This window comes from Tinamus guttatus, unplaced genomic scaffold (assembly GCF_059628265.1).
Source record: "Tinamus guttatus ecotype Peru unplaced genomic scaffold, ASM5962826v1 Tinamus_guttatus_pri_ptg000659l, whole genome shotgun sequence".
In the NCBI taxonomy this organism is placed as follows: domain Eukaryota; kingdom Metazoa; phylum Chordata; class Aves; order Tinamiformes; family Tinamidae; genus Tinamus; species Tinamus guttatus.
The window spans coordinates 2,454,446-2,481,559 of NW_028289193.1; the positions used below are offsets into that span (position 1 = coordinate 2,454,446).

At 43.1% G+C, this 27,114-nt stretch overlaps 1 long non-coding RNA gene across 1 annotated transcript; it reads right to left on the reverse strand.

The window, feature by feature from the left end:
- Window positions 1-240: 240 nt before the first annotated feature.
- On the reverse strand, window positions 241-22,134 carry LOC148591983 (uncharacterized). Its single transcript, XR_015913982.1, has 3 exons — window positions 22,064-22,134; window positions 2,134-2,197; window positions 241-323 (listed from the first exon to the last, which is right to left on the reverse strand). It is a non-coding gene; the product is annotated as an uncharacterized LOC148591983 (long non-coding RNA).
- Between the last annotated feature and the right edge of the window lie 4,980 nt (window positions 22,135-27,114).

Consider the following 27,114-nt stretch of genomic DNA (forward strand, 5'->3'; position numbering starts at 1 on the left):
ATCTTCCTTTGGAAAAGCCACTGCCCTGGGGCTGGCCCACAGACTCTTTTGGGAAGGTATTAAGTTAAGCCAGGCACATTTTAAAAGACTTGCAATAACAAACAAACCCCACACTTCCCACCTTGTGTACTGAGATATAAACTCAGTCATTAATCAGCACTTCAGCATTTTTGAAGATCACACACAATTCCTAGATGGTTTTCAAAGAGACACTAAAAATATTAATATATGAACACTGACCTTGTTTCTTTTAACCCTTCTTTCTGAATGACTTCCAATATTTGTTTTGCAGTCATTGGTGAGTTGGGGTATTTTTCCAATGCCTAAAAAGAAATAATAAATGTTTAAGTGACAAGGCACAGCTGTCTTGTGAATTTTAAAGGTGATGTGAACATGCAGTCTCTATATGATCATTTGTAAAAGGCAGGGAACTCTACTGTTGAGACTGGAGTCCTCTGTCTGTTGGAAGGCCAGACACAATCCAGGAAACTGCAGCAAGAATAAGACTTACTTCCTGCTTGTCTGCATCATCTGCTGAAATGCCTGGGAAAAATTCTTGCCAGGTTCCAAATAAATCAAAGAATTAAAGTATGAAACTAATTTTAGGACACGGAAACAGTTTCTTTCAGGCAGGAAGAAAAAAAAAAAAGCAAAAATGAAAGAGACAGCTAGTTTTCTTCTCCTATTTCTTTAAAACTATTTTAGGTCATTTGAATATTCTACACTTAGGTTCTGTCATGACCTCAAAAAATTGTCTAAGAGCTTCCACTTGCAGAGGAGGAGCTACTGTGACACAGTTTGACACAGATAGGTTTTTAATTTTAAATGTTTTTTTGTTCCTAACAAAGATGAAAAATGAAGTAGTTGGAGCAGTCACAGAAGCACGTAAGATGCTACATGACTCAAAGTGCAGTATATTTTTCCAGTTCAGCTCAGTTTTCCACTCCTGTGCCTTTTCCAATTGAGTCCAAATTAACCCACTCTTCTTCCCAGTTACAACCACCTTCTATGGGCTTTGCTACTTTTTCCATTTCCTTTTTGCCCCAGCAGTTTTAAGCAGTTACCCAGATGAGTCACTGTTTTGCCCATGGAAGGTGCCGGGCTGACAGCCCTTTGACTCGGCAATAAAAGGTGCAGCAGAGGCACCAGCAATGCAACCTTCCCCACCACGTCTTGCCAACATATTGCAGCAATGCCTTGCATTTACACCGTGGGCAAACGAGAAATCGGTTTGGTCTCCGAACTCATCCAATCCTGAGCTTCTCTTTAGTGGTTATCGATTGCTGGCAACTGGGGAAGCAGGCACTACTGTGTGGGCACCTGCCCACGAGGAACTAGAGACACCACCAAGTCGTACCATGCAAATCACCAAGTGGGAAGGGCGCTACGCAGGGCTGGGATCGAGCGGCCCGCCAAAGACAAAGCCTCCCTACTCACTACCAGCTCCTTGCCCAGCTCAGCCCTCTCCTGCCATCTCACTGTTGGGATTTTCTGCCTGTTCTCCCCTTTCTCATCCAAAACACCGTGTACCAAATCCTTTGGATCTTCTCTTAGAGGTGAGTTTGGTACCCTTTACCTTTCAGTTCTACAAAAGGAAAATGCAGAAGTGAGGGCTGCGCTAGAAAGGTTTGGGAGCTGAACTGAGCTTATTGCACGTACACAAATAGGCAAGATCCAAAGGGGACCTGTTGGGTAAGGAAAACCAAAAGGTGACTGAAAGGACAAAGAACAGTACTCAGGAAAGAGTATGACAATGACCACGGTCAGAAGGAACCGCAAGAGCTGGAAAAAGGGCCTTTGCACAGCAAGGGAGGAGAAATTATATGATGCATTACTGGTAGAACCATAAACATATTGCAAGGATGACAATGTATATTGGATTAAGACTAAGATGAGAAAGGATTAATGCTGTGAAGAGACAAAAATGGAAACCTTAACTTTTGGAAGGAAGACAAAGGAAAGAGACAAAGTAAAATGGCACACTGAAATGGAAAGAAAACGAGAGAGTTGAATTGAACTGGGAACACTCCAGAGGGCAAACTGGGTAAAACTGGAAAGGACAGAAGAGGAAACTACACTGTACTGGACACGGCTATGAAGGAACTGGGTGCACTTGAAAGCGGGGTTACTCACTGTGGAGGATTCCCTGTTTCTCTTCCTGAGTACAGGCCCCTCAGCACACCTGGGCAGCTGCTCCCTGCAATTGAGAAAATTTGGGTAGCCCTGTCCCCTCCTCTACGCCCCCGCATCCTGCTCTAGCAAGTCAGTGTAAGGGCTGAGTATCACCGGGTGGGATGGAGGACGGCGAGGAGGAAAGAGAAGAGCTGCGCAGCCACCAGCAGCCAGCGCGCTCCGGACGGTGGGGACAGCGGCCGGACACGGGGACGGGAGGGCGTCTTCACAAGCGACAGCAACACGCAGGATGCACGGCACCACTTCACCCAGCCCACGCGGCGGGTGCTGAATGCCACGGCGTGGAGCAAACACATCCAGGGGGTAGCGGCGAGCTGGAACACGGAGCGTGTTGGACGGGCCACCTCCCGTGCCCCACGCTGCCCATCGCAGCCCTCACACACAGGCCTGGACAATCGTCCAGCTCCAAGTGCTTAACTTGAAAGCAATCTTACCATGCAGCCAAGTTATTTTTCTTTATCACAGTAAAGATTAATTTAGTTGAGAATGTTTGTGAGGATGTTTTTGGTGCCCCTCCTGCCACCCGCCCCCCATCCTTGCTTCCAAAACACCTTTAGCCAAACCATTTGTCATGGTAGGAAAATAAAAATAACTACTCACAAAAGCATTCTAATGACAATTCCATTATTTTCTTCCCTCAGCTACGGAAAACAGTATTATTTAAGAGTCTGTGAGCTAAAGGTTACAACGAACTGAAAATTGCACTAGTGCCTCTTGCCACCAACATCACTAAAAACCCACAGTAACTTCTGCATTCATACGTCTTTTAAAAATAGCATTGGAAAATCAAACCAGATTACTAACTGTCCCTTACAGCACATAATAAAACACATGCATTAGCATAATGAAGTCACAGACTCCTTGGTCAGAGAAAAGTAACGCTGAGGAGGAAGAGGCTTTATCTGTTTAAATATCCTTCTCCTTCCTCCCTCTCCACGTACCCACTCTATCGGATCTTGTTGGGCAGGGCCTAGCAATGCTGAAATTAAAACAAGCCGAAGTACCTGCCAGGAAGAGCATGACTGTTTCACAGCATTTTGTCAAGGAGGGCAGTGGCAGAAGAACGGGTTGCACTGACTGGCACCTCTGGCACCAGGGATCAAATGTGCCCTATTTACTCATGCCACATCGCCACAGCTAGGCGATGTCACAGAAAGGGACATCCCCTAAGTGGGACAAATGGTTTGACTTCCACCGGGAAGTCTGCAAGATACAGCAGTATCACTGCACCGAGCAACGTGTTGTTGGCGTTCGCTCAAACGCAGGGTGAGCACCCACAGACAAGAAGATGCCGACCCTACCGAGCGCGAGCGGAGGGAAGCAAAGCTGGGAGCAAGGGGTGCTCCGAGCCACGGTTATGGCTGCATCACCAACACACAGCAACCCCCAGCTCGAGAGAGATCAAATAACTGCATAAATCCCACAAACACAAGAATTCCCCCTTTAATGGGAAACTTATGTCAGTTATATGTGACAAGAAGCAATCAAAATTCCTTCTCGCAGCAGGGTCGCTGTCACTCTGGGCCTCTGCAATGCTCAGCAAAGCAGATGCCACACCGGGAAAAACCATCTCCCAGGGAGCTGCTAAGTGGAGAATCCTGGAGCGCAGGCAGGACTCGCAGCTCTGCCTAGGGCAGAAACCCAGGGCACGCAGCTGACCTGCTACATGAGAACCTCCATGCAAGGGATGGGCGATTTGTTTCATTTGTACCTTCCACTGAGGAGCGCTGCTCACCCGTTTGTGCTGCAGCCACTAGAGGGGACAGAAGCAGAGGGACAGCATGAAGTAAGGCAAAGCCCAAAGTCACCGTACGCCACACCAAGTGCCACCTGTAAACGCAGCGCTGCCACCGGAGAAGCGGCCGCCGCTCCCAAGCCACCGGTTACACGTCGAGGAAGACGAGGCCTCTCCTGGGAGCCACGTGCAGGCTGGCACGGGGCAGCGCGGCCTCCGGCCCCGCTCCTGCCCGCGTCGGGGAAGCCGGGACCGCGCGCAGCCCTTCTGCAAACAGCCTGCGAGGATCTGAAGGTCAGCGAGGGACAAAAATGAGGTCCGCTCCATCATTTCTGCTTGGACAAACTATCAGCCAAACTCACAGACTGGAGGAATTCTCTTTTACAAGGTTACTTAAATAATTCAGGAGGAGGAAGAATAGTACAGTTAGCGCCAGCTCTCCCACTCAAAATGCAAGGGTCAAGCTGAACTGCACAACAGGCATTTTTTACTACTCAAAGAGGGCAGGCTGAATAAAAGAACAGAAAAGCAATTTTCCTTCTTCTCCTAAGCAGAAAATATACGATATTTTCTAGTCAACCATTACTAAGTTAGTGAATTGAAAAATGGAGTCCCAAACAGGGTGCAAGAGCAGCATCCTGGAATAAATCCAGCATTGTCTTTTCCAGCTGCTTGTGTGAGGTTAACAGGAGGACTGACTTCTATTGTGGGAAATACCCCACTCAAATCTTTTGTATTCATTTTTGATTAACGGCTTTAGTCCTTGGAGAATTATCGGCTGTCTGGTAAAAGTTCAAAGCCTTTTGTGTGAGGGAAGATGGGCAAATGGGCTAGGAGAAGAGGGGAGAGGACGGAGTGGGAGAAGAAAGGAGGTGGATGGAGATAGATGAATAGGAGAAAAAGGCAAGAAGAAAAAGAAGAGAGAAGGGGACCAATATACGAAAAAGAGAAAAGAGGGATGAAAATAACACAGGACACTACAAGATACTTGAACAGAAGCTCTCAAACAGACATTCCTGGAGCTCTTGCTGATGGTGACTGAAAGAAGGTAAAGGGTAGTTTCCAGGTGCCAAAAACACATTTAAAAACAAACAAACAAAACCCTAAAATGGGAGCAGTAATTCTCCTAGTAGGACTTTTCTATATAAGCAATTGCAATTACAATAAGGAGGTTATAAAATTGCAAGTGGAAGGAGATGCATTCTGTGAAAGATGGCTTCATGATATGCTCTGTATTCTGCATTTGCCTTTGTAATTCATGCATCAATCCAGATGAGAAAGAAAAGCAACAAGCAAGGAAAGGAACAAGAATGTTGCATAAACAAGAAAACAACACATACAAATATGTAAAAACTGCAGAAATACTTTAAATGAAGTTTTACCAACTTCATGCTTACTAAGCCACACTTTAGTAGGTTCTGAGGTAATGCTGTTGACCTATAAAGCCCAATGGCTTGAAGTTTTGTTGACCCCAATTCTTTTTTCTCCTAACCCTCTTCCGGTCAAAAACACTTCAGCTGCAGTTTCTATAGCTTGAACTAGAGGGAACAACTGGGAGAGCGTTTCCTGTAGGACAGATTCTACTTTGAAATTGGTTTGCAAGTTGCTCTGAAATTGCTTAGCTTTGCTAAGCCACCAAAAATATAAGACATAATCATTTTCTAAAATATTAGATGAAAGGAAAGAGTAGGAAAGAAGCTGAAAGATCTGTTTGTTCATTCCACTGCTTTGACTGGCTGACTTGATGCTCCTGGAATGTCTGAACCTGTATTATTATAATCTTTTTTAATGTCATGTTTTTAACCTGGTATCAGGGCTGCAACAGTGCTTCGGAAATTCCAAACAAACTGCACACTTGACGTTTTGAATTCAAAAGAAATTGGATTACAATTGAGCTAAAATTGTTCACTTGGGCTATTCCTTTGGAGAGCATAAAGTGTGGCAGCAAAGACAGGTCTTGCTGCACATTTTGCTGTTGCTAGTAGATTCAGCCATCATGCTATAAGAAAACAGAGAAAAGTTCTCAACCCTAAACAAATGACTTCTAATACCAACCTATTGATCTGGTCTACCATACTGAAACAAAGAAAAGCTTCCTATTTTTTTCTCTTTACTAATTAATCAGTCTGTCTAAGTAGCCAGCAACTTTCACCTCAGGATCTGTCAGCACAGATCCTTGAACACAAGAACCTTAACAGGGTTCTGCATATTCACTGGGCTCATCTGACCAGATCTCGGTGTGAGATCGGGGTCCAGGACGGATATCCTAGCGAGCAGGATGCCAACCTTTCTGCCCCGCAACGGATTTTGTTATTATCAGCAGAATTAACCAAGAGTGGCTTCAGCTCAAGGATGGCGCGTGGGGCCCTCAGCAGGGCCGTGCAGTCCTGGCAGGGCAGCCCGGCCTCCGAAGGCTCCTGCTGACCACGCGAGCGTTACCTCCCTCCACTTCCACCACACCTCCCCATCGCCTCGCACGTTCCTGCCCTTCCCAGCTCCCATGCTGATACTCCCATCTTTGGACGACCCACATTCTCTCATCTTTTGCCTCCCTTCTGATGAGCCTTTCTTCTCTTTTCCTCACCGCAGCACACTCCCCAAACACATTTCTCAAGCTTCTGCCCCGGCACCAGCACGAGGACGCGGACGCAGCGCCTCGCTGCGGGCTGCCCCGAACCCCGCCACGGGCACGGCACCGGGCGCTGAGGAGACGGGCACGCGCTGAGGGAGCGCCCACGCGCCCCGCGGCTCCGAGGCGCCCACAGGACCCACCAGCAACAGCGCCGGCTCCTGCAGGGCACGCGTGGCCTCCTCCAGAAGGTCAGGATGGAAGTTGCGGTCACTGTGTCACTGCGGCCCGCTGAAAATCGTGGATCAAAGCTGTTTACAACTACGAGTCGTTATTACAGAGAAGGGGCCAGCAGCAAAATGGAGATCCACCATCCCCCAAAATCATGGAAATCTGCACTAATTCGGTGGTCAAGCAGGCCATGATCTTGAAATGCCTCTAATTCCACCAGGGATAAAAATTCCTCTTTGGCACTTACCCCTGAGAGGCCGTGACGGGGTGACCGGGACTAACGGAGCGGGGTGGAAGACGGCTCATTCAGCTGTCGCTATGCTACAGCAACGGGGGGAGCATGAGCAATACAGGATCACAGAATCATTATGGTTGGAAAAGACCTTCAACATCATCAAGACCAACCCTAGATCATCGAGTCCAACCCATGAGGGCATTCAACAGCACCAAGAACGGGGAAGAAATACCATGAGGAGCCCCAAGCATCTTCACCTCCATGCATGCTGCTTTCTCTAACACAAGCTAATATGAGTTTTTCTCTGAGACTGAAAAAGGTTTGCTGTATAACTGATGTTTCAGCAGAGCAAGCTCAAAAGAAAATATGAAGCAGAAGACTTACCATAAAATCAATACAGAGAATGTGTTTGTTTTAAAAGCCTTTGACACTTAATTTCTTCAGGCAAATGTAATGTGTAAGGCTTGCTTCTAACGTGAGAAATAAAATTCCTACTGGCTACTCTCTGAGCAGACTAGATTTGACAACAGGAGACAGTAACGCCGGTTTTCTTGCCATTGCTCTGCTACCCCAGCTTATCATGTTAGACAGTGTCCTAAAGATATAGACCTAAGATTTCCAAGGCAAAGAAAAAAAAATCTAGAAGCATAACATACCACAAATGAAGTATTTTAAATACACGCTGCAGCTCCATCCACACTCCATTCTTACATTTCCAGTTTGGCCATCTTCTTTTAAGTATTTCTTGCAAATAAGTCACTTACTGAAATGATAAGGCAGGTTTCACGCCACCGCCACCACTGATGCAGCGTGACGCAGTCTTTAACCACCCAAGAAGCATTTCTGTCCACGTTACTAATATAGCATTAATGATAACCCGTACACAAATAAAATGCTAACTGTCAAAATTATAGTTCATTTTTAAATCTGTGAGATAGATTCCATGAAAATACTCATAAAACTTACAGGCCATTTTAATGCTTAGGTGAAAAGCCAATTAAAGTACCACTGATCCTCTTAACCTCACAAGGAGAATCTATAAACTTAAAAACTCTGCTGTTTGCTCTCTTCCTCACCCACAGGATGATACAGAGCATTGCTCACCTAACAGTAGTAAGTACGCAGAGATGCAGGAAATTACTAGGAATCTTTTTTAGTAATTTTATCCCAGAAAAAAAGAACAGAATGTGTCTAGTGCATGGCAAAACTGAAAATAAATTCCTGGGAGGTGTAGAACAAATAATATAGCTGGTCAAAAAAACCCTTTGCAATTACAGACACAATAAAGAGCCATTCTCAATTCCTTAAACTCACCTGTATCAGAGGCTATATGATAAACAGGAAAACTCTAGCAAAGAAAGAGGGATGAAAGCTTTTGACTTGGGGGGGTTAGCTTTTTTTCTCTTTTTTCAAATAGGAGAGAAATACTCTTTCTTGGCAAAGCTTGCATTACAAAAGGGAAGAGCTTTAGAGTCATTGTGTGTTACGGAGTTCATTTTTCTCCCGCAAAACTTACAAAATGATTTGACATCAGCTTTCATTAGCCTGAATCATGACATCACCGTGTACTGGCACAATCCAAATCTGCTGCTTAAAATGCTCTGAGAACAGATATGGTAAGTCATGTTTCCGAGCAAAGTAAATACAGCTTCCTCATAGAACATGTAAGGAGAGAATTCTTTTGTTAGCTGTCAGTGGGATTTTGCTATCTTTGTTAAATATATAATGGTTAGTGTCATAACAAAGATCAGCCATCATGTTATGGCATTTATCTTCATGAGTGAAGAGAGGAAGGGCTACTGTGATTTATTCCATCTCTCCTCATGAGACGATTAATGTCATAAGAGATTAGTCTTCAGTACTGACTGTACACAGAACAAAATATAGGGCTAGAGTGGGATGCTGAGCAGTCCTAATTGCCACGAGTTTGGAAGCCCACCTTACAGATGGCACGGTTGACAATTTCTCATCTAAGCTTTTCAAAAATAGGAGAATATCTTATGGTTCACTAATTCATATGCATTTTATGTCATGTATTTGCTCAGTTCTTCTGCAGTCTTTGCACACAGTCCTTCCCCCCACCTCATTGCCTAAGTCCTCCCACCTTTGCTCCATTAAACTCATCACGTCTTGCAGGACTGAAGTGTATACTGCTGGCTCAGAGTGCTGCTTGTCGCATCTGTTTAAAGGCTTGAACAATATACTAGTTAACAACTACTACTGAGAAACACATGAGAAGAACAGAAGGAGGACAATGGATTTTTATCTGTGTTTGCATTCATATACAAATACATTAAAAAAAAAAAAAGGGATAGGAACAGTTTTCCTCAAGTATTCAGCAAAGCTGTATGACCATTTCTTTCCAAGGACATTACAAAATAATCTGACCATCCTGAACGTAAACTAATAATCTTTTAACACACACTCCTTTTAGGGAAATGTACATGTAAGACTTTGTTCTTATGAAAGAAAACCCTTCAGATCACATTGTGATCAGAACGTGGAAACCATGATAAGCAGAAATTCTGCAAAAGGGGCAAGGACTATATTTTCCCCCAAAATGGAGAATGAATTTTCTTAATTTTCTTAAATACTCCTTTTCTGGATGCTATGGTATCTTGCTAAGGTGCCAATCTTCCCAACCTTACCCTTGATTTCAAATGGAACATGTTATTAGAGAGCTCTCACCACAAAGCATTTCCTTATCCAAGCTTCTCAAGCATTGACTTAAACAATTTTATCAGACTGTCAACCACATCCACATACAACCTAATCACCAACTGAGACCAGCCCTGTCAGGGGGGTAACACGGTAATGTTATGGCAAGGGAGAAGTATCATGGAAGCTAAGGGGATTTCTTATTGATGGTAAGAGCTCAAGAGAAAAACCAGTGGGTCCTCACCAGTACAGCTGTTTGCCAGCTGGATGCTATTTTTCCTAGAGATTTAAACCAATAGGAGCAATTATGTGGCATAGGTAAACCCATTCAACAGGGCCTCCAGCCTATAAAGAAGATGAAAGATGAACTGTGACTTCAAAACTGGAGGTCGTGGGGAGATAAAGAGCTGACTGTTAAACCAACAGTGCAAAGTGCAGAACACGTCTTCGCCCACGAGAGAAAAATCTGAAGGTGCTCAGGATAATCCCTGCCTGTTGTGGAGGCCCCAAACCCCTGAGCGTGCTCAAAGGGGTTATTCTGAGCCTGGATGACTCCCTGGTTCAAGCTGGGCAACCACTGACCAAGTTACAGTGGGATCTGAGGAGGAGCTGCACACTGCGAGCACTTCCACAAACTGCCATCTCCTCACTCAGCAAAGTAACCAGGCAGCAGAGAGGAGTAACACTGGATTTTCTGAGGGAATATAAACACAGAGGCTTCTTATAAAGCCAAGTTTCCTGTGGAAAACAAACTTTTATTTTTAATAGATTTTAATTTGCCCAGTGTATTTCTTATCCTCAGACTGTCCCCTCCATCCCCAAATGTTGAGCAGATTCAGCTGCTCCCTGGCAAGCAAAACTACCCAAAAAAAAACACCACAAAAGGCTAAAACATGGTAGTTAGATAATGGATTCACTCACGATTTTATTCTTTTCTATTAGCACCAACATGCATACATCTAAGGATCTGAGTTTTCCCAAACATCACACTTCCTCAGGAAATGTAGCAGTAAAAATCATCACCTCCTAGGAAACGTTACTGGCAAAGGACTTCAGTGTCTGTGGTTTTAGTCATAATGTTATAGATATGTTTTAAAAGATGATAGTGATAAACATCTTAGCTATATCTTCCACTTTCCCCCAAAATAGCAAGCAACAAATGAACAGAAAAAATGAAAACTGCTTTATGTAAAGTTTACACTGCCTCAGCCTAGGCTTCCACTTCAGCTACTGAACTCATAAATGTGCCATTGAACCAATACAAGTAAGTTATGAGATTCAAATTCAGGAACACAATTTTCCTTTATCTGTGCCAAGCAACTTCATATAAAGACACAAAATTATGCACAGAAGATTTAGACACTGTTCCCTGATGTTGAAACAAAAATACACCAGATTCATAACAAGGAAACTATCACAGTCTCATCTTCAAGCATCATGCCAGATGATAGATTTTACAAACAGGAGATTCTAGAAGAACTATTTATATATGTGATTTGCTGTCCTCAAAATAACTTGGGCAAGATCACTTGAAACTAATCCTGAAAATTCTGATAGGAGATTTTATTACTAAATGGATGAAAGAATATTTCGGAAGGCAAATGGTTCTTTTCAATTATTTCAAAGGAATTACTTATAATTTCAACAACACCCCTTTGGCTGAGATGGGCCATAAAGGAAATTGTTCCAAAATTAGATAGACTGCAACATAATAAAAACAGAATAGTTCATTTCCAAGACAAAGGCTCTATCTTTTACAGAGCAAAGAAGTCAGGATATTTTATCTTGGTGCATCTTTGCCATTCTTGCATTATCAAAGCTTGAGAAGAATCCAAACATTACATGGGAAGTTTAGGGACTTTAGCGGTTACCTGTTTAAGTGTTTAAGCAAAATGATGAGTAAATTTTTAAAAAATCAACTTTACCCTAGAATTTAGAAGTATTTTTTCCATTCCTTTCACTTTCAAACATGAAATTATATTTTCTGTTCTACCTCACACTGGATGCCTGTCCAGTGTGAAAACATCAGTCTCTGTTTTACTGTTTCCCAGTGCAGCAGCAGCATCTTTCCCCCAGGATCATCAGTATTACTCAGGCACAGCTCCCTGTTCGGCACACAGCAGGCCAACAGACCAAGACTTAGTTTCATTCTCTCCTACTAATCTCTGAAAATGCATGTAAGTATGTACAGTAATGAGCTCCACCCCTATTACTATACATGCATATACCATTAAAAAAATCTTTTTGGAAGATTAATCTTCAGAATGCTGATCCCCAGATCCTTCCCCTCTTCCTTCACCCTATTGTTTTTTCCATAAAATTAACTGCAACTTTTAAGCACTGCATGAGGCTTCTTGCCATTCTGGCTTTAAATACGTTGAGAACAGCAAGCAGGTGCAGTGGTATCTGTTTTTTAACCTGTTGTTCACTGTGCAGCTCCTCAGGAAGCATTCCCCAACCCCTATGCGGGTGCTCCAGCTTCACTTATCCAGGCAGTCACTTTTGCAGATCTGAGCATGAAGACGGCAGCACTGCTATCTATAATTAATCTGAAACATTCGCAGACAGCTCAGACACTAATGTAATGCGTGAGCAAGGGAGAATTTCAGAATGAAACTAAGTCTGATGTAATTCAGCAAAGTTAACGTTGGCTACACACATATTTACATTTTAAAAAATTAATGGAAGTGTTAAAGACTTCAGGAATTAGTAAAATGAGAATTTTTTGAGGGAATCTCAAACAGAATCTGTCTGAAAGCGACCCCACAGATGGGAAGAGATAGAAATGTTCTCTTTTGCAACATATTAACTCCTTCATTAGAGGTTAATTTGTAAAATATTTTTAAATACTAGGCCAAACTGGCCAAACTAATGTGAAAGATTAAGATATTTTAAGTGCGTTCGTTTTGTTTTTCGAAGAGATTAAAAGGCGGCGGGTGACCCTCTTCTGGACCGCTCTGCACATCCATACACCATGCAGGCACTAAAGCGCTCCCGCCCCACCGCTCTGCCTCGAGTGCTCCAACACGTCAAGTCTGGTTTCTCGTTTCCCACCTGCTGCTGTAGCCTTCAACCCGCAGCTCAAAGCCCCGGTCAGAGACGACCTTTTTGCAGTCCATGAACCCAACAACTTGAACTGTTTTCTCCCTCAGTGCCTCCGTTCTCCCTCATCTCTGGCATGGTATCCTGCACTCCTCCAGCACACCCAGTCCGGCATCTGTTTGTTCACTTCTCCCGTATTTACACTCTTTTTGTTGAACGACTCCCCAGACAACCCCCTATGAGTTCTACAGTCTCCTCCTCAAGCGACAATTCTGTTGTGGGTCTGGAGGCTAAAGTAACACTCCACAATTAGTTAATATGAACATCAAACACGTATTGCACAAGTACTGCATTCCAGTGATGGAAAGGCAGTAAGATATCTTCAATAGTAAATTATGTGCAATGATTGCAGCAGCAATCTACATTTACTGAGGTTGTTTCACAGCTGGATGATGAGCCCTCTAAGTAATTCTGCTTGCAGACATCCAGCTGGACACAAAGATGTCTTCAAAATCTGCATTATGAATGAAATAAATTATTAAATATAGTACATTAGGCCTATTCTTCTAGGAAGGAACCTTCTGCATCATTGCTGTAGCAAACTATTGAAGATGCTTGAAGCCTTTAAGTTCTAGAAAAAAAAATCAAAAAGGCAGCAGCACCATTAAATGAGCATTTGTGATGAAAAATGGGGTTTTCTGCCTAGATACTGTCAGGAAAAAGAAAAGAAAAAAAAAAGAGGTAAAGATGCATTTGAACTCTAAATCACAGCCACTGGGCACTGTTTCACAATCATTTTATTCTCTTGGTTCTCCCATTTCATATAGGACATGAAATTCCATAAAAAGACCAGATGCTGGCAAAGGCCAAAAGAGCCCTAGCTCAAAAAATGGGTAGAGAAGTCTAAAAATTATTTTACTGATTTCACAAAACCAAAGCTAACTTGGGGCATGTGACTTATTTTCACCTGTAAATAGACAGGGTGACTTCTTGGGGCTCTATCTAGCTTCAGCTTTCCAGCTTGACATGATCAGAGAATGTCATGACTTCAAGATAGCTAGAACCTTGGTCCAGAAGACCAGAAGTCACAGTTGTGTGAGGACTTTACAAAGGAGACATTAAATGCTAATAAACGTCTATTATTTTCTAGCATTAAACCTGCTAGGAAATAAGCGCACTTAATGACAGGACTATCACATCCATACAATGTCATATATTAATATGCCTACCTGTCTGATATAGTAACACCAAGATGCATCTCAGTAGCTCGTGGGTAACTGAGAATTTTAGAACCTAAAAAAAAAAAATTAATATTTATCCAAAAAATGTACAAGGATTTTTGAATTATATGGATGTCGAATTTGTTATTTAAATGGATGAAACTAAAACAAACAAAAAATTCAAAGCAGAAAGTTATCACTTACTGAAGGATGAAGTTGTGTATTTTGGCAATACAGTGATGGTGGGAAGGCCTGATCATATAAAAGGAAAATGAAAGAAAGAACAAAGAAAGAAAGAAATGAAAGAAAGAACAAAATGATATTGGATATGAAGGTCTGACTATAATTTACTATATTTTGTAGACATTTCACCAAGGATTTCAACTATAGTGACCCACTGCTCAGGCTTCTAAGAGTCAACTGGTTGATATATCCTTCGATTAAGTTTGTGGGGGTTTTTTTTGATTGTTTTTTTTTTCACTTTCTAAACATTGCGTTGTTCAAGAAGTTGACCAGGATATACTAATACAGAACCTAATCAGGGGAACTGTTTCGCCAAATTCCTGGTCCTCTCCATAACCAAGATCACAGGAAGAAAAAGAAAATACTTTGTACATTAAGTTCTCCAAATCATCTACTACCTCAAGACACTTGTCTGTCGAGTAACATTTTTGAAGTTGTAGATTTTTAGAGAATGTTACTACCTGTAGGTCAGGTTATCTCCTGTAGGATGTGACTATTACTCTGCTGAAAATGATCCCTAGAACTGAACCTCTGCAAAGCAGTGAAGAGATTCTCATTCGGAGCGACTCGACTTCACCAACCTAGGCATGTAGGAAGACGAGTTTTAAAACACAATACATAATGTCTGCCTGCTAAATAAATCACTTTCTGGTGCTCCAAAATCATGAACAATCTTCTAGGACATGACCTGGAAAGTCGTCTGCTGAGAGTTGCGAATGTCTCCAGTGCTCCCAGTGTGCAGAATGAACTGTGTTTGCCAATGCTGACAAACGCTGTTAACAGAAGTTAAACCCACAGTGCTATAGCACAGGTTCATTTCAGACACATGAGGTACAGGGTGACCCTTGGCGGGGATGACCCTCAACCTCTAACAGCCACATCCCATATTAAAACTTTAAAAAACTTTATAAGGGCCACAGATACTGCAGGAAACTCATATAGAATCATAGAATCATAGAATGCTTAGGGTTGGAAGGGACCTCTAGAGGTCATCTAGTCCAACCCCTGCACACGCAGGGTCACCTAGAGCACGTGGCACAGGACTGCGTCCAAGCGGGTTTGAAGATCTCCAGAGAAGGAGACTCCACAACCTCTCTGGGCAGCCTGTTCCAGTGCTCTGGCACCATCACTGGGAAGAAATTTTTCCTTAAGTTCCTGTGGAACTTTTGGTGTTTCAGTTTGTGGCCGTTTCCTCTAGTTCTGTCGGTGGCCACCAGTGAAAAGAGGCCAGCCCCATCCTCCTCACTGCCTCCCTTGAGGTACTTCTAGACACTGCTCAGGTCCCCTCTCAGCCTTCTCTTCTTCAGGCTGAACAGGCCCAGCTCCAGACATGTTCAAGTCTACAGAGACATTGTCATGCTGAGCTTAAGCTGCTAAAGAGAGTCAAACACTTAGCATTTGGTGGATGGGAGCAGAGCCCCTTTGCTGCCTGCTCCAATGCTAGAAATACCAGAACTGCCGTAGAATAAAATTTAGTGGAAGTGCCCCGAGTTCTTTGGACACCAAGTGGAAACACCACCCCAACAACGCAATGACACTGAAGAAGACCTAGGAAGAAGGTATGTGCTGCCAGGTGACTACTAATGTATCTCACAACATCTCATTATGTCTCTGCTAAATTACTATAGCAAATTACTGGAGTATAGTTTGAGGACATATGTAGGGCCTGGGCTGTTTGGATGCTTGACTCCTTCCATTCATAAATGGAAGGATTTGGTCACTGCAACTGGAAGCTATGGAATCTTGCTGAAATAATTGCCACTAATCACACCTACTGCCTGGTCCTGAAACCATACATAATGGAAAAGGAGGTAAATGCTGAGTTACTGCTATTTACTGCTCATATCAAGATTAACACGATTCTCTGGGAATTGGGAATCCTTTTGAGACATACAACATCCCAAAAACACTTACTACTCCAAAGCCAAAGTGTAGGTTACAGGGTTAAGGTTACAGGTTACACTGCAAGGCAGCTGACAGCAGGGGACAAGGCCTAGGGTGTGGTGAGTGGCAGTGATTTCAGTTGATCCCATGGACATGTCTTTCATGAGCTGACAAGTCTTGTATCAGCTTTCTGCAGTATCTGGGGCCCTTACGAAGCTTTTAATATGGGATCTGGTTGTTAGAGGTTGAGGGTCATCCCTCAACCCAGTGATCCCAAATGAAACAGACCAAATCTTGTGTGTGAGGAACTTGCAAACTGACTGTAAAACTAAAAAAAACAGATATTTCAACAGAAACATGCAGTAAAGCAGGAAAATACCGGTTCTTCTCCTGCAGAGAAAGGAGGGTAAGCGAGGAGCCATTAGAACCATTCCCCAGGTCAGTGAGCAGGAAACACTACCTTGAGGCGCTGTGGGAATGTTCAGATGAACACTTCTGCAAGGACTTTCTCCTGATGTTATCCTGCTTTGTTAGAAATGACGTGACATTACTGAGAACAGGGCTGGTCCTTGGGTAGGTTTCCTTCCTTCCTAAATGTCTGTGATGTCAAGGGTTAAAGGGCTGGCTGAAGATAAGAGTTAGAATCTGTGTTCCTCTCGGGCTGCCCTTGAAGAATGTCAAGGGTGAGCTGAAATGTATTAAATTTACATTCTGTTTGTAGGTCACCTTAAAAAAAATCATAATAATTTCTGCAATATTTTATACCAACAAAATGAGAAACTGACACTTAAAACACAAGCACAGAAATGCAGGTTTGACCTTGTCTAACAACTGCAAAAATTACTTTGAATAAAATGAAGTGGAGGAAACCCTAGAGCAAACCAAAATAAAATATAGCTCTTCAAAGCAGCATTGATTGTGGATCAAAGGGAAGGGCCATCAGAACTTCCCAAGCCTCAGTGTTTCTGCATGTCTGTAAAAGAATCAACTCAGAACTAATATGGAAATAATAGTAGGCCTGTGTTAAGGCAGCAACAAAGAAATCCTTAATATGGTACAAAGAAATCCTTAATACTGTAAAACAAAGTCACGTCAAATCCCCCATGTCTGGAGATACATGAATCTCCTCTCACAATGTTTTAAAGAGTATTTATAGTAACAGAAGTAAAGACTTGAGATAAAAGTCAAAGGCAGAAGCTGCTCTTCTAATTTCTCATTTAATTTGTGTTTTTTAAATATGAAGTTATAATGCAAAAATATTTTCATACCACTATATGATCTATTTCAATTACACTATCTTAGCAGACCAGATGAAACAACAATCAGTGTTTGGACAGGCAGCCACACTAAACAGGGACACACAAGTTAACAATTACAATGGGATTGGCTTTTTTATCATTGGTTTTCTTAATTAATTGGCATAATTTTCTTAAAGTTTACAAGAGCAGCAGAACAACTCTTAATTAAGAGTCGGATCCTGTCAGGAAACAACTGTAAGGAACACAGGAATTAAGGTGCGAGTATTGCTCACCCGAGGTTCACGTACCACCTGAACCTCAGGTGCTCTCCACAGCACCGTAAAGCGTATATGGTCTTCAGTAACATAAGCGAAACCTTCCTTCCAGAATGAAGTTCAGAGAAGGAAATTTGGAAGAGAAAAAGCAAGAACGTTGGAAACGGGAAGCCGCACCTAATGAATGAATAATACCACCAACACTACTGTTCTCTTGGGTTTTTTTTCTTCTTTAAGTCAACTAGGGGTAGTGACTTAACACCACTTACAGGAAAGTGAACAATAATGCAGCAGACTACTTGGGAAAAAAGAAAAAAAATCCCTTTAAAAGGTTACCATAAGCTATCACCTTCTGTGTGCAGATGTTCTGTGCTTCATTCATATGCCGAGCTCTGCATTCCCAAGGTGAGCAGCCTGTACTCATTCTGTTTAGGTTTCTTTTACCTTTCAAGACAAATATCAAGGGATAATGCTCGACGGCCAAAACCAATGATACAACAAGTAGGTAGCAGTGATCCAGCTTAAAACTGTTATCAGTTCCTGCCTGGTGGTGTATTCTTGGGCATGTGGGGCGTGCTTTGTTCTCAGTATAATTTATTTCAATATCTTTTATGCTGTACCTTATTGCATGAAATGAGAAAGGACAAAATTCAGTGCTCCAGGACTTTAACAAACTGCTTGAGAGCCCTTATGAGCTTAAGGACAGGTGAAGGTAAAGGGACACAAGCTTTTTTACAAATTGCTTAAATTATTCAAATGCATAACTCTTCTGTTCAGTTTCTTGGGTCCGATATGTGAGTGGGCAGCACCTACAGTTTCAACAACTGGGGTTCAACAGAGGAAAAACAGGGAGCTTTTCGTTTCCCTGTTGAAGATTTTCTTTTGCTATTGTTCTTTGAAATGTGCTCTAGTCCTCTAGACATAAACAGCAGAAAAACCGTATGGAGATAATGTCCAGGTTGTACATAAACATTGCAGCAAAATGCTTGTGAGTTCCCATATTGGGTCTACATCAAAGATCTGCCCTTTGGCAGGTTGTAAAGACAGGTTGCAATTTCACCCATAAAAACGTGCGTTCTGCAAAATGGGTTCTGTAACATGAACTGTTAGTGGTATGCCACCATTCCCCCGATCCTGCACATGCGTTCATTTCTCAGGAATGCTTGTAAGCTGGGTTATGCCTTTCTCTAAGATAAGCAGACTTGCACGAGGGGAAGGAAAAAGAAAAAAAAAGAAAAAAGCCGCGTGTTACGCACAGGAGGAGTCAGCTCTCTGCAGGAGACTGCTTCCCCAGAATGCAAGACCCAATAGAGAACATTCCAAAAGCTCCTGTCTCACTGGCTATACCACATAGAAGCTATTTACAGCAAGTTGAATACAATGCAAGTCCTTTGCTGCTTACATTTTAAATATTAAGGGAGTATCTTGAAAGCCACTGCACTGCAGGAATTTCTAAGTTTCAAAGACCTTTAATCTAACACCAAGAAACCACATATGCAAGCCCATCTGTCAGCATGGAGCCCAACCACTTCGACTTACAGGTTACTATTTTAATGCTATCATGTAATATACTTTTCTAATGTACTTCTGCTTCTTATATTGTGAATATGGCAAATGAAGGAGAGATCTGTAATGATTTCAGGCTCGAGTCCAGTTTTGTACTTTCTTTTTACCCACGATAACTATTACATGGTGCATTACGAATTTCAATATAGAGATTTCACAGACATGAACGTATCCATTTCACTTATAATTACTGTACAATGAACAAAGCAAAACTCCAGGCATCGAAAGAAGATGATTTTATGTCTAGGAAACGGAACTACTGTGGAGACACTGTTGGTACCGTAACTGCCTCTCCCACAGATTTCCTGTACGGCTCGGGGTAAGGTACTTAATCTTTCCGTGCCTCAACTCTGCATGGGTAAAGCAGAGGTCAAAATGCTTAACTTCATTGGCATGTTTTAAGTATAGAAACATTTGTGTTTGGGAAGCTACTAGGTATGGCTAATAATAGCTATGTATGTGCCACTGAAACGCAAGAGAAAAATATGTTTTAAGCACAGAGTTTGAAAGGGGTAGGGAAAAAGTACGGCACCTCGCATTGAACAAAGAAAAGAAAAGGAAAATCATTGCTCTACAGAGTGAGCTTGAAGTATTAGGGAAAGTAGCATATAAAGATGTTGGTTAAAGTCTGGATCGTATCTAGGAACAAGCACGATAAAGCAGAATTAATAAAATAAAATAAAATAAATAAATAAAAAAGCAACGCCCAAAGCTTAACTTTGTCATTCTGTAAGTTTTAAGTACTTCTCTTTGAAAGGCCAACATTCTTGTAACATACGTTTTTTTGCAGCAAATTTAACACATAGATATTTGCTATGTATATTAAATCTGCCCCTTGTTCCTAAAAATAATTCAGTAGCATACAATTTTACAACATATCGATCCAGGTAAGTCATGAGCCGTTTTTCGCGAGTAGGTATCAATCACTTCATTGTTTACTTGTCGTTGGAAAGACATTGATTTAATCAAACCTAGCAGTAATACATTATTGATATATCCCAAGAAAACGAAGTCATAATGAACCATGAGGGCTCTAACATAAAACACGGTGCGGCCTGGCAGTTCTGGCTGCGCCCTTCAGTGCGATTCGCAAGCATAAATCACGACACGAGCAAAGCTGCGGATCATTCCCCAGGAAAGGGACTTGGGACAAGGCTCTCTGTAACCGGGCAATGCTGGCAGGCTAGGCCAAGCACCACACTGCACGCTCTGTGCGCATCTCCCCCTCATACACAGCAATGTATCATTTTTACTGGATTTTGGCACATCACGACTGCTTGGGGAATGGAGGGGGGCAGTGTGGGGTGATATGACATCATGAAAATAAAAGAAAGTCTTAGCCCTTCTCCTCAGCAGTGCTTCGGCCTTTGTTCTCCGGAGGCTTTTAAACTTTTCCACATATTGGACCACATGGGAGTAGCGATTTTAATAGATACACATTAAAATTCCTTCAAACAAAAGACAGATTATTGTGGCAACTGCAGCAATCACTTGAAAGGGTAAAGTTAGGAGAGCACTTGGTGTATTTTACACACTTTTTAATACATTTTGCCAGTTGAAAGCATGAAGCAGCAGCTTTAAACATTCAAATTTTGTTAGAATTGTGAGAAATAAGAGATAGTGCCGACACTCTAAGACTGTGGCACCATTTCATTCTGTGAGCAGAAGTGGTTTTTTATACAAATATCAAAATATAGGTACCAGAACCCCCTCAGCAAAGCTGAATTACTGCAAAATGTGATAAGTGAACCATATCAGAATCTAGCACTAACCAAACATGCGAAAATAGCCAGGTACAGCTGACAGAGACATCTATAGGTAGCCTCTGTCTAATACTTTATAATTACTTATGCAGGAAAGAAAGGCTGAACTTCCTATGTTGGAATTCATACGTCAGGGTGAAAAAAAAACATTATTTTTTCAAGAAATGTGCTTCACAACTAAACAAGTAATAACACCATCAGTACACTAAAATGCATGTCATTGTGATAGACATGTTACTTAAGCAGTTAAGAATGTATCAAAGAACGCATAAAAATTAAACTTGACGTGGATATGAAAAACAGAAAACCAACGTCCTGAGCAGCATATATTTCTTGGTTTGCTTTCTTTTGATAAATGCACCAACTGAAGCTAAACCAGACCCAACTTTGCAGGAGACACACATACCAAAGTGTACAACTATACAGCTGCCTTGTGCATACAGTTTATTGTGAAATTCCTAGGGAAAAAAAAATGGACATAGCCTGAAACTGAGAAGCAATGCAAACAATGCGCTGTATTACACTTAGCGGACGATAATATGGAATCATGGAAACAGACACAGGAGGAAAGGGGAGACGTTTCCTAATGAAAGGGGTACAGAGAGATCCAGAGCGAGAGCCTTCAGAGGGGACTGATTACCTGGATATTGCCCTGCTCCGAGGCGGGCGAAGGGAAATCCCAAGACACGAGTTTTCCCTCATGTCCTTGTCCCTCTCCCCCGCTCTCCACACTACAGGGACGCAAAGCAGCCCGCCCTCCCGCCGCCGATGTTTCACTTTCCTGCGTAACGAAAAGAAAGGACTTTCCTGGGGAACGCGATGCGCGGACGCAGCGCGACGGGAGCAGCCGCGGGGTATTTACACGCGCGCACAGACGCGCAGAGGCAGGAGGAGCGACGCGGCGCCGCTTCCCCGCGCACGCAGCGCCCCGGGGCCGCGCGCAGCCATCGCTCCGCTCCGCCGGCCAGGGCGGAGGAGGGCAGCGGGGAGGCGGCGGCCCCTGCCCGGCGAACCGCTGCCTCCCTCCCGCGCTCCGGCACTCACACGCCCGGCCGCCCCCTCACACAGCCTCGCGCTCTCCCCCTCCCTCACACACGCCCCGAGCGCTCCAACGGCTCCAACGGCCGCCGACAACAAAGGCGCGGGCGGCGCCGGGGACGCGCACGCGGCCCCGCCGGGGCGGCCGCCTCCGCCGCGGCGGCGGCACCTACCAGGCGGGCAGCCTCGGCCCAGGTGCGGTCCTTCTTCTTCCTCTTGTCTTTCATGTTTGCATCTCATTGAGCTGGTTCGGGTCGCGGGGGAGGAGGAGGAGGAGGAGGAACGGGGGGAGGCGGGGAGGAAGGGCGGGCCGGGGGCTGCGCGCGCGCGCGGCGGGGCGGGGGTTGCGCGCGGACAATGAGGCGCGGAGCGGCGGGGCGGGCGGAGGGGCCGGGCCGCGCGGCTCCCGCGGCGGCGCTGACAGCTTGAGGGATGCGCGGAGGCGGCGGCGGCCGCCCCCGGCCTCCGCCAACGCTCGCGAGAGCCGCGGCGGCGGCGGCGGCCCCGGCCCGGCCCGCGCGGCACCGCGGAGCTCCCGATAGGGAGCTCCGCGGTGCCGCGCGGGCCGGGCCGGGGCCGCCGCCGCCGGTGTCGGTTCGGGCAGACCATTAAGGTTGGATCATGTAGTCACAGGGTCACCTAGGGGGCACAGGGCTGCGTCCAAGCGGGTTTGGAAGCTCTCCAGGGAAGGAGATCGCCTAAATCACCAATAAAAAAACCCATCCCTCCTGGCTGGCCCTGTGGTAAGGCCGTTTTACCTCATGCCCTGGACGGTGCTAGTGCCCACTAGCCCTCTTCCAAAAGGCTCAAAAAGGCGTTCAGATGGTGCGCAGGATCCCCACCGACGACACGTCCTGCTTGTGCTCCTAATCCTTCTACTATAGTTGGATATGATACAGGGAAGATAGTTCTTCATCGTGACACCTTTCCAGATTTCCACTTGAAGGAAAATAAAATCATTAATGAAACAGAGCAGCTATTGGAGCAGCAGCTTTGAAATTCAGTTTTGATTCCTGGCTTTGAAATTCAGTTTTGATTCTCGGCTCTTGCTTGCATTTTCCCTCAGAATTCACCACATCATTCTGCATGTGCTTCCAAACTCTTCCTAAGGAGAAGGCTGTAGACACTAGAAGGTTCAACAGAGCTAGGTAGTCCCTTAGATAATCCAGTTGTAGAAACAGGTACAAGTTCCTAATCTTTATTTTTTATTTCCTTAGTAACTTTTCCTCACCTCCAGGAAGGAACTTGCTGCTAGCATAACTTTTATGTCTATGTTTTGTTTATTTTTCTTTGTTCTCTGCCTTTTATGCTGCTTTCCTACTTCCTTTTTCTCTCTTTTGTATTTCCTCTCCTTGAGTAACTTCTGAGTTCTGCACTACATAGGCTTCATTCTCATCCCCCGTGGTAATAACCTAAATCTTTACTAATTAGGTACTTAATTAAAGCTGACTTTGAAATACCTCATGATTTTCAGTATTGAAACTACAACAGAAATGAAAAATTTAGAGAAGTTTATCAGTCATCCTCGTCATAAGTAAATTTTTTCATTTCATTTTTTTTTTCGGACTCAAAATAATGCCCTGCACTAGTTACCAAACATAGTTCACAGTTAGAGGATGGTCCCCTGGCAGAGCATACTACACCAAATACATAACATGAATTGCATTTCATGGACGGAGGAGAGCACAGCTCTTAATTGCTCTAAAACTAGGCTAATTATTTTTGGATTGGTTTATTGGTGCTAGTGCCCGCTATAGTCGGATGCTTTCATCTGGTATTGCTCTGGATACATGGAATAATCTTTTCAGTGTCGCACCCTTTATGTTCAGCTGCTCGAGCAATGGGACGAGTCCCACCATTGAGTTCATCTGCACCATCCCAAGCACGAGCACATGCTCCTACGTTCCTCCTCTTGCTCTGGAAGTTAATGGCACTGACTTTGCTGAAGAAACAAATCCATCCCTGTTCTTCACTGTATCGGAGCAGAGAGCCAGCGTGCATTCTGTTTACCTTTCCTCCAGATAAAAAATGAAGCTGTGCTCCTGAAATGAAATTATTTTCTTCCATAGGTGTTGTAGCTGAATCCTGTAAACAATGCTGGGATTCACAGAAACCAGGTAAATCAACGGAACACTGTGTGGCTGCTCTCAGGAAGCTGACAACCTTGTGTAAGTAAGTCTAGAAGCACAGCAGAAGGTCAAATTCAGCTTACAGAAGAAAACATTTCCAATTGATTGTAGATGGCATTCCCTTCATGAAGAGCAGCTGACATTCCAACACCATAACTATTCTAACGGAGTCGATGAGCAAAATTGAGAATGAAAAGCTGGCAAAAACTGTTCAGATTGGGACCACGGGAAGTGTGCCTAGAAGCTCAGCACTCAGCACTGCAGTGTTTACCTCTCAGAGTCATGATCTCAGCTCCATATATGTGTATGTGTGTGTATGTATACATCTATACACCCATATATGTAAATAGGCAACATATATATGTATGTTGCGTACGTGTGTATGCATGCATGCCTACATGCATATGCTAATACTGCCTTCACAGTACATTGTCATTCACATTACATTACCTGCACAAGTTTATGCAAGCACTGCTTAAAATTGTTATATTAAAATATATGATAATATGCTACCTCAACAATGTTAATGTGAAGATACAGTGCCAGATATTACTGTTTGCCTATAGGTAGAGGAAGATATATATTATAGATGCATTTTTGTCATGTTGCCTTTTGTAATATCAGAAGAGTGGCTATAGACTTCTAAATAATGCTGGACATCAGGGTCTGAGTTTCAATACCCCATGAGTGCATCTTCCTGCCACGCTTTAGAAGTTTGACTCTTGATTTATCGGGTGATCCATCTGAAGAACAACCTTGTTCATGTTGATTCTTGCCTATAAATAACAACCGTAGATGCCTACCGCCAAGTCTCTGGTGTGCATAGTGATATTCCTATTAAGCTGCACTAAATGTGCAAGCATATATGGATGCATTGCTTCAATATAACGAAACGGTCCTACAGTGCAAATTCCAGTTTCAACTATTACCAAAGAAGTAGTATCAACCATTATGCAGAAACACTAGATGTGCAGAAGCCTTCACCCTCAGAATTTAAAGTTCAATCTAATGGGAATTATATTTCATGTATCACAATTCAGTGAGAGATATTGAGCCACAAGATTTAACAAACAACGCAAACGTAGCCCAGAATGACAGTGCATTTTTGAATTAGTTTCCCCACAGTACCCACAGTACTGACAAAAATCAAGCTGCAGTGTTTGTTTTTGTGTGAATGCAATGCCAGTGTGACAGGCAGCCATCCATTTACAGTGTGTTTTCTACTCCTAGTTTAAAGAATGCTTAATACCAAGTATTCAGACAACATGAATTTCACAGCATTTATTACCCTTAATGGACTTTTCTCTTTTAATCATGTGCCATATGGACTTGCATCAACATCCAGAGCTTTTCAAATATGTTAATAATTCTTAATAACGAGCCCGGAATCTAATATTATCTGGATGTGTTCCTGTATTTGGAAAGACTCCTGAAGCTCATGCAAAACGCCTGCAGGGTGCACTTCAGCGTGTCTGTGCAGGAGGGTTGAGCTGGGTTTTGCTGAGTACCCAGCCAGATGCACAGAGTAGTCTTTTCTTAGGGATCTCATCTCTCCATTGAGACTGAAAAAACAGTTGTAGTGCATGTAGCAGAGCTCAGACTTTCCAAAAACAATTTTAAATAAAAATAATAAAAATAGGATTTATAATTCTATACAGAATGTAGGGAATCTATTTAGGGAATTATAGTCATGATTTTCCTTAAAGTCTCAAGTCAAGGTCTACATTGTTTATTCCTAGCTACGCATCGGTTGTAGAACTGTCCTGCCACTTTGTTGGACCTAAAGTTTATCCTGGACATAAGTCACTGTGGCTAATTTTCAAACAATAAAATATTTCAGTGTGGATACCATCTCAGCACAGGGGTGGCCAACTACTGTAAGCCTAGGGCATCTTTTTAATTTCCCCCATGCCTTCTGGGAGCCAGATGAACACTCGGCTTTCTTGTGGCAATGCCACAAGAAAATAATACAATTTTAATAAATTGTCTAATAAATACAATTACAGCTAACCGTGTGTCTGCTTTACCTTCTCAGTATGTGCACGGTAATGCCCCTAGTTTAACTAGTCTCTCAACCAGCTACAATTGCAGTCAGTTTTCCAGACAGCCCTTCTCCTAAGTCTGCCTGGCTGTCACTTGCTCACAGGAGGAATGTGGAGCCACTTCTACCCCCGCCCATGAGGACCACCAAGAAGGGCTTATGAGACACCAGAAAAATATTAGATAGAAATTAGGAAAAATATTAGAAAGAAAATGCCACAGAAAAAGATAGAGAAGCTGCTGCTGAGGTTTTATGTTCACACTGCATACAGATCACACCTCTGGGCAGTTCGTGGAACAACCGAAAGACCCAGAGGAGCAGGAACTAGAGGGCTAGCAGGATTACTGTCTTTTTTTTTTTGTGTGTGTGTATGACAGTTTAGTTAAATCGAAAACACAGCAGCTGATAGTTTATCTCATCTGCTCTTATTCAGATGCCTATCTAGTTGATTATAAGGAAGTTGTTGCACAAATTATAATTATGGTTGATGCAATTACAAGAGAAAAAAATGAAACGATTCGCTTGTAGTATCCAATTTAACAGCAATTACATATCTTATTCTCTAGAAGGTGATCCAGAAATTCCAAATACATTGATGCTATTCAAATACCACTTTTTAGTCAACAGAGTGAACTTCACCCACAACACAGGTACGTGATAAAATGTCACAGCAAGGTGCATGGTATTTTTTAGGAATTGCCAAGATACAACTCCAGAGGAAATAAGAGCAAAATGTATACATCTTGCTCATGATGACGTATGTTAAGGAGATGGTCAGTACAAACCAACAGTTACGGAACAAGTGTTGGTGGCCACAGATGGAAAAGTCTGACAGAAGCTTCTCTAAAATCTCTATGTCATTCACCAGAATTAAGATATTACCCTGTATATAAGTGAAAGAATTACAGCCTTCCCTTTCTCAGTAAATGACATTATAAAATGACCAAACGCAGCATTTACAGTGTGACATCTGCTACTACAGTCATTTTCTTGGCTTTTTTTTTAGCCAAATACATTATAATTTCAGTTAAGTTTTTCTGAGAAAGAGAAATAT